Raw genomic sequence first — 10000 nt, 5'->3', positions numbered from 1 at the left:
CTCGCCCCTGGTGCCCACTCTGTCTCTGTCTCTAGTTCGCGCTTCTTTCAACTCGGTCAGGCCGGGCATCGTTCCGTGCTGTGTTCGCGCAGTTTTCTGCTCGCCAGCACGTCCTCTCGGCTCGCTCGGTTTTAATTCCCAATCCCGTCGTCAACCTCGTTGTTCGCCGTCGTTCGTCGTCCTCTAATCCCAGTTTGACCCATCCGTGTGTTCGCTCTTCATCCATCGGGTTTCACGCGTGCTCACGTTTGCCGTCGAGTCGTCGAACCCATCATCCCCGCTCGATCCCCACCTCACCAGCTCGCTCCAGACTTCAATTGAAGATCGTCGTCGATCCGTGCGTCATCAAGAAATTCCAAGAGTCAAGTGATGACGGAGCCAGCAACGTGATATTCACCAAGTGCGCGACAAAAAGCTCGAGCTAGGATTTATCAGCATTCGTACGAGATTTGGGTCGCGTTTGATGCTGGTAAGTTGAATTTATTTGCTTAGTAATTTTAGTGCTTTGCCGGTAGGCGCTATCGGTATTTTTTGCGAGGAATTTTAGTTGTGGAATGAAGTCAGTGCTATGCATTCATGTGCATTATGCAAATCATTTAGGTACGTTTATTGACCACGTGATGCGGAGGACTAAAGCTGAGTAGACCCCAAGATGACGTAACGGGTGGACTAATTCGCAAGATGATGCTGGTGGATTAACCTGAAGATAGATAATCGGAACAAGTATCAGAACAAAGGATGATCGCCAAGTGGACATCGTCTAACCAACACTAACGTAGTGTTTATTCCAGGCAAGCCCCGGTGCATGCAACCCCTTTCCTTGTGTTTTTAAATACTTTTCACACACTTATGTCTAGTGAAATGTGCATTAAGTTTATAGGAGTTGCTTGGAAACCCTTTGATGCATTGCTTTCCTTGATATCCATACCCTTATAGATACTTCTGTGAAGTATCAAAATATGATTTACAAAAATGCTTAGCCTTGTTTAGATCTTGTGGATAGAGGTTGTCCTCCATCTAACCCGGGAGAGGATGGCTTCTACCTGCAAGAATGTTTTCATTTGGAGTAATAGTGGGATCTTACTGCAAAGTTCCCTGTGATGCTCTTTCATCCTAAGGAACAGACACAATCCTAAGGATGGAAATACTTAAATCGAGACTTGGGCTAGGAACAGGTGATGTTCCGCCCGGGTCAATTAAGGATTGGATGCGTATGTAGGCCTGTTGATCAAGGACTATCTTATCTAGCCACATGCCCTGAGAATGGGACAGGGTAAGCTTGAACCCGGCTATTCCATACATGAAAAGACAATCGCGCACTGGGCGTGGAGAGATGGCGAGAGTGGTACGTACCCTCCTGGCAACGGATCGCCTAAAAGGGGTGGTGTACTCTCGGGTGGCGCGGACCTGTTCATGCAGTGGAGGATCCGTGGGAATAGTAGACATCAAGGTTTACGAGAAACATATGTCGTGTGGTTAGAGATCCTCAGCTGAGTAAATCGATTCGGATCGCCGTTATATCCCCGGACAGTGGAGACTTGAGCTCCGACCTACAACCTAAGTCAAGATGTGAACACTATGGATAAAAATGATGTTGTATTGATGAGATGATGAAATTAGACTAGATGCAAACAGAGTCTATTAAATATTTAATCTGGCGTTAAAATATTGAAAGTAAGGACTCACTTTAGTAAGCTATTTCTGCAAAAGTATCTAAGTTGATTCTTGCTAAAGCCTCTCCTTGATTCCCAAATCCAGCATATCCTTGAGAGTCTTTTCTTTAGTCGGGTAAGTCTTGCTGAGTAATTTCATACTCAGGGTTTTATTCCCTGTTGTTTTTCAGGTTATAGTTTTTGTGCTGCTGTTGATGGTGTTAAGTGCCGGTGGGCTCGGCCTTCTTATATAAGTATACCCCGCCTTTATCTTCTTATTGAGGATGGTCACTTGAGCTAGCATATATTTCAAAACTATAAATAATTTATAACCGTTCAAAGTTTCTTTCTTTGAATCAATGTAGTAATAAATCTGATCATGTATGAAGTAAAATTTTTGTAACTTGTAAAATTTGGTAATAAGATTTCCGCTGCAAAATATTGGTGTGTGTGATTTGTATTACTTAATCCTGCGGTTCTGGTTGTAAGTGGTTTATCCGGTGTCCGTGGGGCAATCGGACGGATCCTGTTAAGTTATCTGGTGCACATGCATGGCCGTCTGAGTTCTTTGAGACAAGGACAGGTGCATGTGGGCCCGATACCTTGGGAGGTTCTGCCACAGCTGGTATCAGAGCTGGATTAAGTATATACGGTCACATACGTATTTTCAAAACAAAAGTTTTGGTTTTGAAAAACCTATTTTCAACTAAAAACATTGTTTGGTTTTCGAAAACAGTTTTGAAAAACTATAATGCTAGCGACATCCTCTATTAAGCCCTAAGTTAAGGATTATCAGGTGGCTTATTTGAAAACCACTAACCCACAACCGGGTGGGTATTGCATACATGTGTATTGTTATTTTTAAGGCCATTCAGTTTTGCATGGATCGACGCTCAAGGTAAGGTGAGATGTGAGAGCATGACCGAACAACCGTCGGTCTAGGGAAGTGCTTAATTGTAGCGCTTGATTATATACATGTTCTACATATGTATATATGAAGGCTACGATGTGGAGTATTTACTTTTCTGGGAATTCAGTACCCCATGGATGTGTATGGGTATACAGACATGGGACTACTGAGAAGTGTAATGTACTTGTAACGACGCACCTACGCTCAGGTAAGAAGGTGAGTTACCATAATGAGTTGCCCTATGGTTAAAGTGTGGCAACGGCGCCTATGCGTGGCTCGGCGCTTAATGATGAGCTGGCCTCCATATAGCAATATATGGAGTATAAACTGTGATAAACTGTCATGTGTGAACTGCATCATGAGAAATTGGGCTATGATGAAACTTTTCTGCAGGTACACTAACCTCGAAAACGTATGTGTAGCTGACGACTAGCAAAATACCGAGAGAGAACGTATGCCACCGGTATAGAACGTTATTGCCACAGTGTGTTGGCAAAATTAGTAAGGATGAATAGGACGAGCATGCATCCTGATTGTTGCATCATGTTTGTCACCTATACACCCAAAATGCTTCTCTCATCTTTATTCAACAACCATTGATTGTAGATTATGTGGTGTAATGTTGTATTGTGAACTTCAATGAAATAGCTGTCCTCCGTTCTTTAGGTAATCTATTAGGGTGTTATACGTGTTTGCTCTTGTACTTGATGTGTCGATAGAATATTGGTGACTTGTTTGTTTAAAACGAAAACTAGGCCATGTTCTTAGTTGGTGAACCATGACTCAACGTTGATTTGTCCGTTATCACTCCATGACCAAACACATACAAATAAATGCTTAGAAAATTTCTTTGTCGGACCTAAAGTATACCCGGACTTAAAACAAGGATATCGAGTCATGTTTCCTTCCAAAACCATTCTCTTGTTCGATTTGTGCAAACTGATGTCTCTATTATACTTTTGTATCTTCTTGGGGATCATGTCGATATTTTATCAACTTAACCCAAGAAAGACATGTCCGATCATTTTCTTAAGTTTGATGCCTTTGGTTTCTTCATATCTCTCGAAGGCATACCAACTTAATTTGATGATTGTTTTCCCTTCGTATCTAGTCAGATACTAATCCTTGACCTTGTAATCCCTATGATGGGCATAGAAATATGTTTGGGGCTGAATTAACAGTCTCCCATCATACTCCTTTCATCAAGTTTAGGTTATGGCCATGCCTTGTTCAGTTCATCGGGCCATGATCTATTTGGATCTCTACTTGTAATCATTCTTACATGTGGAGTATCTCTTTGTATATTGTCACCCTTGCCTAATCCATTGGTGTCATGGTTAATGACTTATGGTGCCGCGGCGAAACTGAGAGCCTCCTGTGAATGCGCACACAGGACTGTGCTACTCGTCGGATGCTGGTATCAAGGTCTCTGGTCATGATCCATTGTGGAACTACACTGATGTGTTATCTTCCGTAAACTACTTCCTTGAAACAATTTCTATGTTGTTTGTCAAGTGATCAAGCAACATCTATCATCTCTATTGGATCAAAAGGGCATACCCCTTTAATGTGTGGTCTCTTGTCCCTTTACTTTGATGGTGACTACTCATACAAGTTCCCTTTACATCCTTTGTGTAAAGGTGAAGCCTTGGAGCTTTTTAGTGTCGAGAGACAACTGATTAGCTCTCAAAATGAAGATTGATTTTTCCCTGTTGTTGTGATGCAGGAGTTTGTTCATTCGCTCTCTTATTTAATCCAAGTATTCCCTAACCAAGTGGATAATTCATCTCACATGAAGAAACGGATGAACAACCTGACCAAATGGATTTCTGCCCAAGTGCATGATCAACTGTTAGTATGAGTGAACTCTCAACCCTTGGCTTACCAATGGTACTGAGGGGACTTGCTCAATGTCAAAAGTAGATCAACAAGTTGGTTTTACTAACTTGTAACTGCATTTTGAACAAAGGTTGAGTTTAGAGATTGTTTTATCGAGTTGTCTAAACTCACTTTTGAACAACCCTTCTTAAGGAAGTATTTATAAGAATCGAGATTAAGTCGACCAGAAACCACCTAGTTATCGCTCTAGTCATGCCTCGATCGTCTCACGTGTGCTTTTCGAGTGTGTGTGATCATGTCGAGCCGTGACTAGTGCTGGACACAATGGACTGGTTGCAAAGTCAGCCTCTCTGGGTCCCTCTACTGGTGATTCTCTTGAATTTATACCTTCTTTCGAGGACTTGAATTCTCGGGTTAGCCACATGTTAACCGCGACAGTATTCAACATCCACTCTCGTCTCGTGTGCTACGAGCTCACTGTGATCACTTGTTGGTAAACCTCCTTTTTGTGTGTTTTACCTAAGATGATGCATCTGATTCTGTTTGGGTAAAGTCGCATATCTACCGCTCGCCCAATAGACTCAGATAGTACAATGTCATAAGAAAAAGCAAACTGCACACATGGAACCTTATTTGTTCCTCTGACAGGCATCATCTCTATTGATGGACATCTTTAAATTAGCTTGTGGCGATACATGCTATGTCCACTAGAGAAACCATATCCGGAGACATTCGCCTTTACTTGGATTGTCTTATGATTAACGCTGATATGGACATGGGTTACATGCTTCTCTACTCTTAGAAGTCTTTCGCTCCGAATCTCGGGACGAGATTCTTTTAAGGGGGGAGGGCTGTAACACCCCAGGTGTTTATATTCCGCTCGACAACGAGTACGGATTTAAGCACGTGATATCAGTGAATAAGACGAACACTAAGGTCTAATTATTTTCGCTTATCGCGATTTTAATATCGCATCTGTTCCGTTTATCGTGAGTGCGACATCATTTTTACTTCTATCTATCCGGGCTCTTCCTAAATTTTCGTGATGTTCGGAACATCGTTGTTCCGAAAATCGGTGCGTCCGGTGATTATTTAAAATTCATCACTCGCGCAAATACGAATTCGGAAGCCCGACTCCCTCAGATGATTTTTATCCCGGGCAAATTAATTTGAACTCGACGACTAAAATGTTCGGGGTGAAATAATTCGAATCACGCGAATCTTGAACGAGGTTATGACCCAATTTATCCTTCAGCATGTTATTTTGGCGACGAAATCGCGTGTACATTCGCAGATATGGTTCCGGCTAATTTCAGTTAAATCGCAGAGCGAATTATCGATGCCGAAACCAGTTTATTTCAGTCTGTCGTTTCTCGCCCGGATCTAAATCTTCGGATATAAATAATAGGTAGATTCATCTGACTACGGAGTATTCACTAAATTAAATCTTATCCAAATATTGCGGTCAATTTCATTTTGGTTCGACTATTTTATACATCTTTTAGACCATAATTCGAGAACCTGTGTTTATCCATATCTGATGTTAATGAAAAAAAAGAAGAATCAAAATTCTCCTTTTCCTAGCTGATCTCATCTCCACCGCTGATTGGTAATATCCTTGAAGTGGCTCGTACGTCCTGGTGCCCATATTTTCAACACCGTGAGCCTATTCCTTATCCTCTCCGATGAGCTCAACTTCCACGTACTCCTCTCCCTGGAAAAATCCTGCCGCCCTCCCCTTGTCTGATTTTTTTCAGCCGGCGTTATCTTCCTGCTCGGCAGCCCTTCCCTGTGCTTGTTCTTCATGCCGCGCGCTCCTCAAATTCCCAGCTCCTGCTCATCTTCCACCAACGCGCGCTGCTCCAGCCTTTAGCTCCCTGGTCGCCGCGCAGAGGAGCTCCCTCAGCTCGCTCCTCCTGTGCCGCGCCCCAGCCCCTGGTTCGGCTCTGCTCCTCCCTCTGCCCAGTCCTTGGCCGCGCCCAGCTCGGGTTTTGTCGAGCGTCTCTGTCCAGTCTCTGTCCCCAGCGACTCCCTGCTCGTGCCTGTGCACCGCGCTCGGACTGAAGCTCGCCGCGCGCAGCTCCCTGTCGAGTCCCCATGGCACGCCCTCGCTCCATCTTCCCTGCTTGCCGGTTCTCCTTGCCGAGCTCCCCTACGCGCTGAGCTCTCTGCCATGGCGTCCCTCTCCCTGGTGTGTCCGTCGCCAGTAAATGCTCGCGCGGGACCATGTCCCACACGCCGGTGCTCGCGGTAGACACTCCCGTGTCCTCATCCCCTGCAGTGCTTGGATTTTGCCGAGCTCAATTTCTGGCCGTGGCCTCCCTGTTGGGATGCGCACCCTGGTGCCTAGCTCGGCCGCTCGTGCCTTCTCTGGTGTTTGTTCCGGCTGTGGGCGCTGTCGCGCCATTGACCCTGCCGGGACTCGTCAGCCGCGATGCCACTCCTAGCTCTCTGCTCGCAATAGCATGTCGAGATTCCGCGTCAAGCACCTCTCTTGCATGCTGTTCGTCTCCGAGCCGTATTTTTAGCTGTCGTAGTATTTTTAGTTATTCGGCTGCGTCTGTTGCCGTGAACTCGCCCCTGGTGCCCACTCTGTCTCTGTCTCTGGTTCGCGCTTCTTTCAGCTCGGTCAGGCCGGGCATCGTTCCGTGCTGTGTTCGCGCAGTTTTCTGCTCGCCAGCACGTCCTCTCGGCTCGCTCGGTTTTAATTCCCAATCCCGTCGTCAACCTCGTTGTTCGCCGTCGTTCGTCGTCCTCTAATCCCAGTTTGACCCATCCGTGTGTTCGCTCTTCATCCATCGGGTTTCACGCGTGCTCACGTTTGCCGTCGAGTCGTCGAACCCATCATCCCCGCTCGATCCCCACCTCACCAGCTCGCTCCAGACTTCAATTGAAGATCGTCGTCGATCCGTGCGTCATCAAGAAATTCCAAGAGTCAAGTGATGACGGAGCCAGCAACATGATATTCACCAAGTGCGCGACAAAAAGCTCGAGCTAGGATTTATCAGCATTCGTACGAGATTTGGGTCGCGTTTGATGCTGGTAAGTTGAATTTATTTGCTTAGTAATTTTAGTGCTTTGCCGGTAGGCGCTATCGGTATTTTATGCGAGGAATTTTAGTTGTGGAATGAAGTCAGTGCTATGCATTCATGTGCATTATGCAAATCATTTAGGTACGTTTATTGACCACGTGATGCGGAGGACTAAAGCTGAGTAGACCCCAAGATGACGTAACGGGTGGACTAATTCGCAAGATGATGCTGGTGGATTAACCTGAAGATGGATAATCGGAACAAGTATCAGAACAAAGGATGATCGCCAAGTGGACATCGTCTAACCAACACTAACGTAGTGTTTATTCCAGGCAAGCCCCAGTGCATGCAACCCCTTTCCTTGTGTTTTTAAATACTTTTCACACACTTATGTCTAGTGAAATGTGCATTAAGTTTATAGGAGTTGCTTGGAAACCCTTTGATGCATTGCTTTCCTTGATATCCATACCCTTATAGATACTTCTGTGAAGTATCAAAATATGATTTACAAAAATGCTTAGCCTTGCTTAGATCTTGTGGATAGAGGTTGTCCTCCATCTAACCCGGGAGAGGATGGCTTCTACCTGCAAGAATGTTTTCATTTGGAGCAATAGTGAGATCTTACTGCAAAGTTCCCTGTGATGCTCTTTCATCCTAAGGAACAGACACAATCCTAAGGATGGAAATACTTAAATCGAGACTTGGGCTAGGAACAGGTGATGTTCCGCCCGGGTCAATTAAGGATTGGATGCGTATGTAGGCCTGTTGATCAAGGACTATCTTATCTAGCCACATGCCCTGAGAATGGGACAGGGTAAGCTTGAACCCGGCTATTCCATACATGAAAAGACAATCGCGCACTGGGCGTGGAGAGATGGCGAGAGTGGTACGTACCCTCCTGGCAACGGATCGCCTAAAAGGGGTGGTGTACTCTCGGGTGGCGCGGACCTATTCATGCAGTGGAGGATCCGTGGGAATAGTAGACATCAAGGTTTACGAGAAACATATGTCGTGTGGTTAGAGATCCTCAGCTGAGTAAATCGATTCGGATCGCCGTTATATCCCCGGACAGTGGAGACTTGAGCTCCGACCTACAGCCTAAGTCAAGATGTGAACACTATGGATAAAAATGATGTTGTATTGATGAGATGATGAAATTAGACTAGATGCAAACATAGTCTATTAAATATTTAATCTGGCGTTAAAATATTGAAAGTAAGGACTCACTTTAGTAAGCTATTTCTGCAAAAGTATCTAAGTTGATTCTTGCTAAAGCCTCTCCTTGATTCCCAAATCCAGCATATCCTTGAGAGTCTTTTCTTTAGTCGGGTAAGTCTTGCTGAGTAATTTCATACTCAGGGTTTTATTCCCTGTTGTTTTTCAGGTTATAGTTTTTGTGCTGCTGTTGATGGTGTTAAGTGCCGGTGGGCTCGGCCTTCTTATATAAGTATACCCCGCCTTTATCTTCTTATTGAGGATGGTCACTTGAGCTAGCATATATTTCAAAACTATAAATAATTTATAACCGTTCAAAGTTTCTTTCTTTGAATCAATGTAGTAATCACTCTGATCATGTATGAAGTAAAATTTTTGTAACTTGTAAAATTTGGTAATAAGATTTCCGCTGCAAAATATTGGTGTGTGTGATTTGTATTACTTAATCCTGCGGTTCTGGTTGTAAGTGGTTTATCCGGTGTCCGTGGGGCAATCGGACGGATCCTGTTAAGTTATCTGGTGCACATGCATGGCCGTCTGAGTTCTTTGAGACAAGGACAGGTGCATGTGGGCCCGATACCTTGGGAGGTTCTGCCACAGCGGTTACACCTTAATCGACACGACTCTCGGCAACGGATATCTCGGCTCTCGCATCGATGAAGAACGTAGCAAAATGCGATACCTGGTGTGAATTGCAGAATCCCGCGAACCATCGAGTTTTTGAACGCAAGTTGCGCCCGAAGCCTTCTGGCGGAGGGCACGTCTGCCTGGGCGTCATGCCAAAAGACACTCCCAACACCCCCCCGCGGGGCGAGGGACGTGGCGTCTGGCCCCCCGCGCCGCAGGGCGAGGTGGGCCGAAGCAGGGGCTGCCGGCGAACCGCGCCGGGCGCAGCACGTGGTGGGCGACATCAAGTTGTTCTCGGTGCAGCGTCCTGGCGCGCGGCCGGCCATTCGGCCCTACGGACCCATCGAGCGACCGAGCTTGTCCTCGGAGCGCGAGCCCAGGTCAGTCGGGACTACCCGCTGAGTTTAAGCATATAAATAAGCGGAGGAGAAGAAACTTACGAGGATTCCCCAAGTAACGGCGAGCGAACCGGGAGCAGCCCAGCTTGAGAATCGGGCGGCCTCGCTGCCCGAATTGTAGTCTGGAGAGGCGTCCTTAGCGACGGACCGGGCCCAAGTTCTCTGGAAAGGGACGCCTGGGAGGGTGAGAGCCCCGTCCGGCCCGGACCCTGTCGCACCACGAGGCGCCGTCAACGAGTCGGGTTGTTTGGGAATGCAGCCCAAATCGGGCGGTAAACTCCGTCCAAGGCTAAATACAGGCGAGAGACCGATAGCGAACAAGTACCG

At 45.9% G+C, this 10000-nt stretch overlaps 1 non-coding gene and 1 pseudogene across 1 annotated transcript; both read left to right on the top strand.

Annotated features, from left to right (window-relative positions):
* Positions 1–9269: 9269 nt before the first annotated feature.
* Positions 9270–9425, top strand: LOC111590513 (5.8S ribosomal RNA). Its single transcript, XR_004850742.1, has one exon. It is a non-coding gene; the product is annotated as a 5.8S ribosomal RNA (ribosomal RNA).
* A 221-nt stretch (positions 9426–9646) lies between these two features.
* The window catches only part of LOC111590512 (uncharacterized), a 2558-nt pseudogene continuing 2204 nt past the window's right edge, over positions 9647–10000 (top strand).

Source organism: Zea mays, chromosome 6 (assembly GCF_902167145.1).
Source record: "Zea mays cultivar B73 chromosome 6, Zm-B73-REFERENCE-NAM-5.0, whole genome shotgun sequence".
In the NCBI taxonomy this organism is placed as follows: Eukaryota; Viridiplantae; Streptophyta; class Magnoliopsida; order Poales; family Poaceae; genus Zea; species Zea mays.
This window is presented reverse-complemented; position numbering and strand designations above follow the sequence as displayed.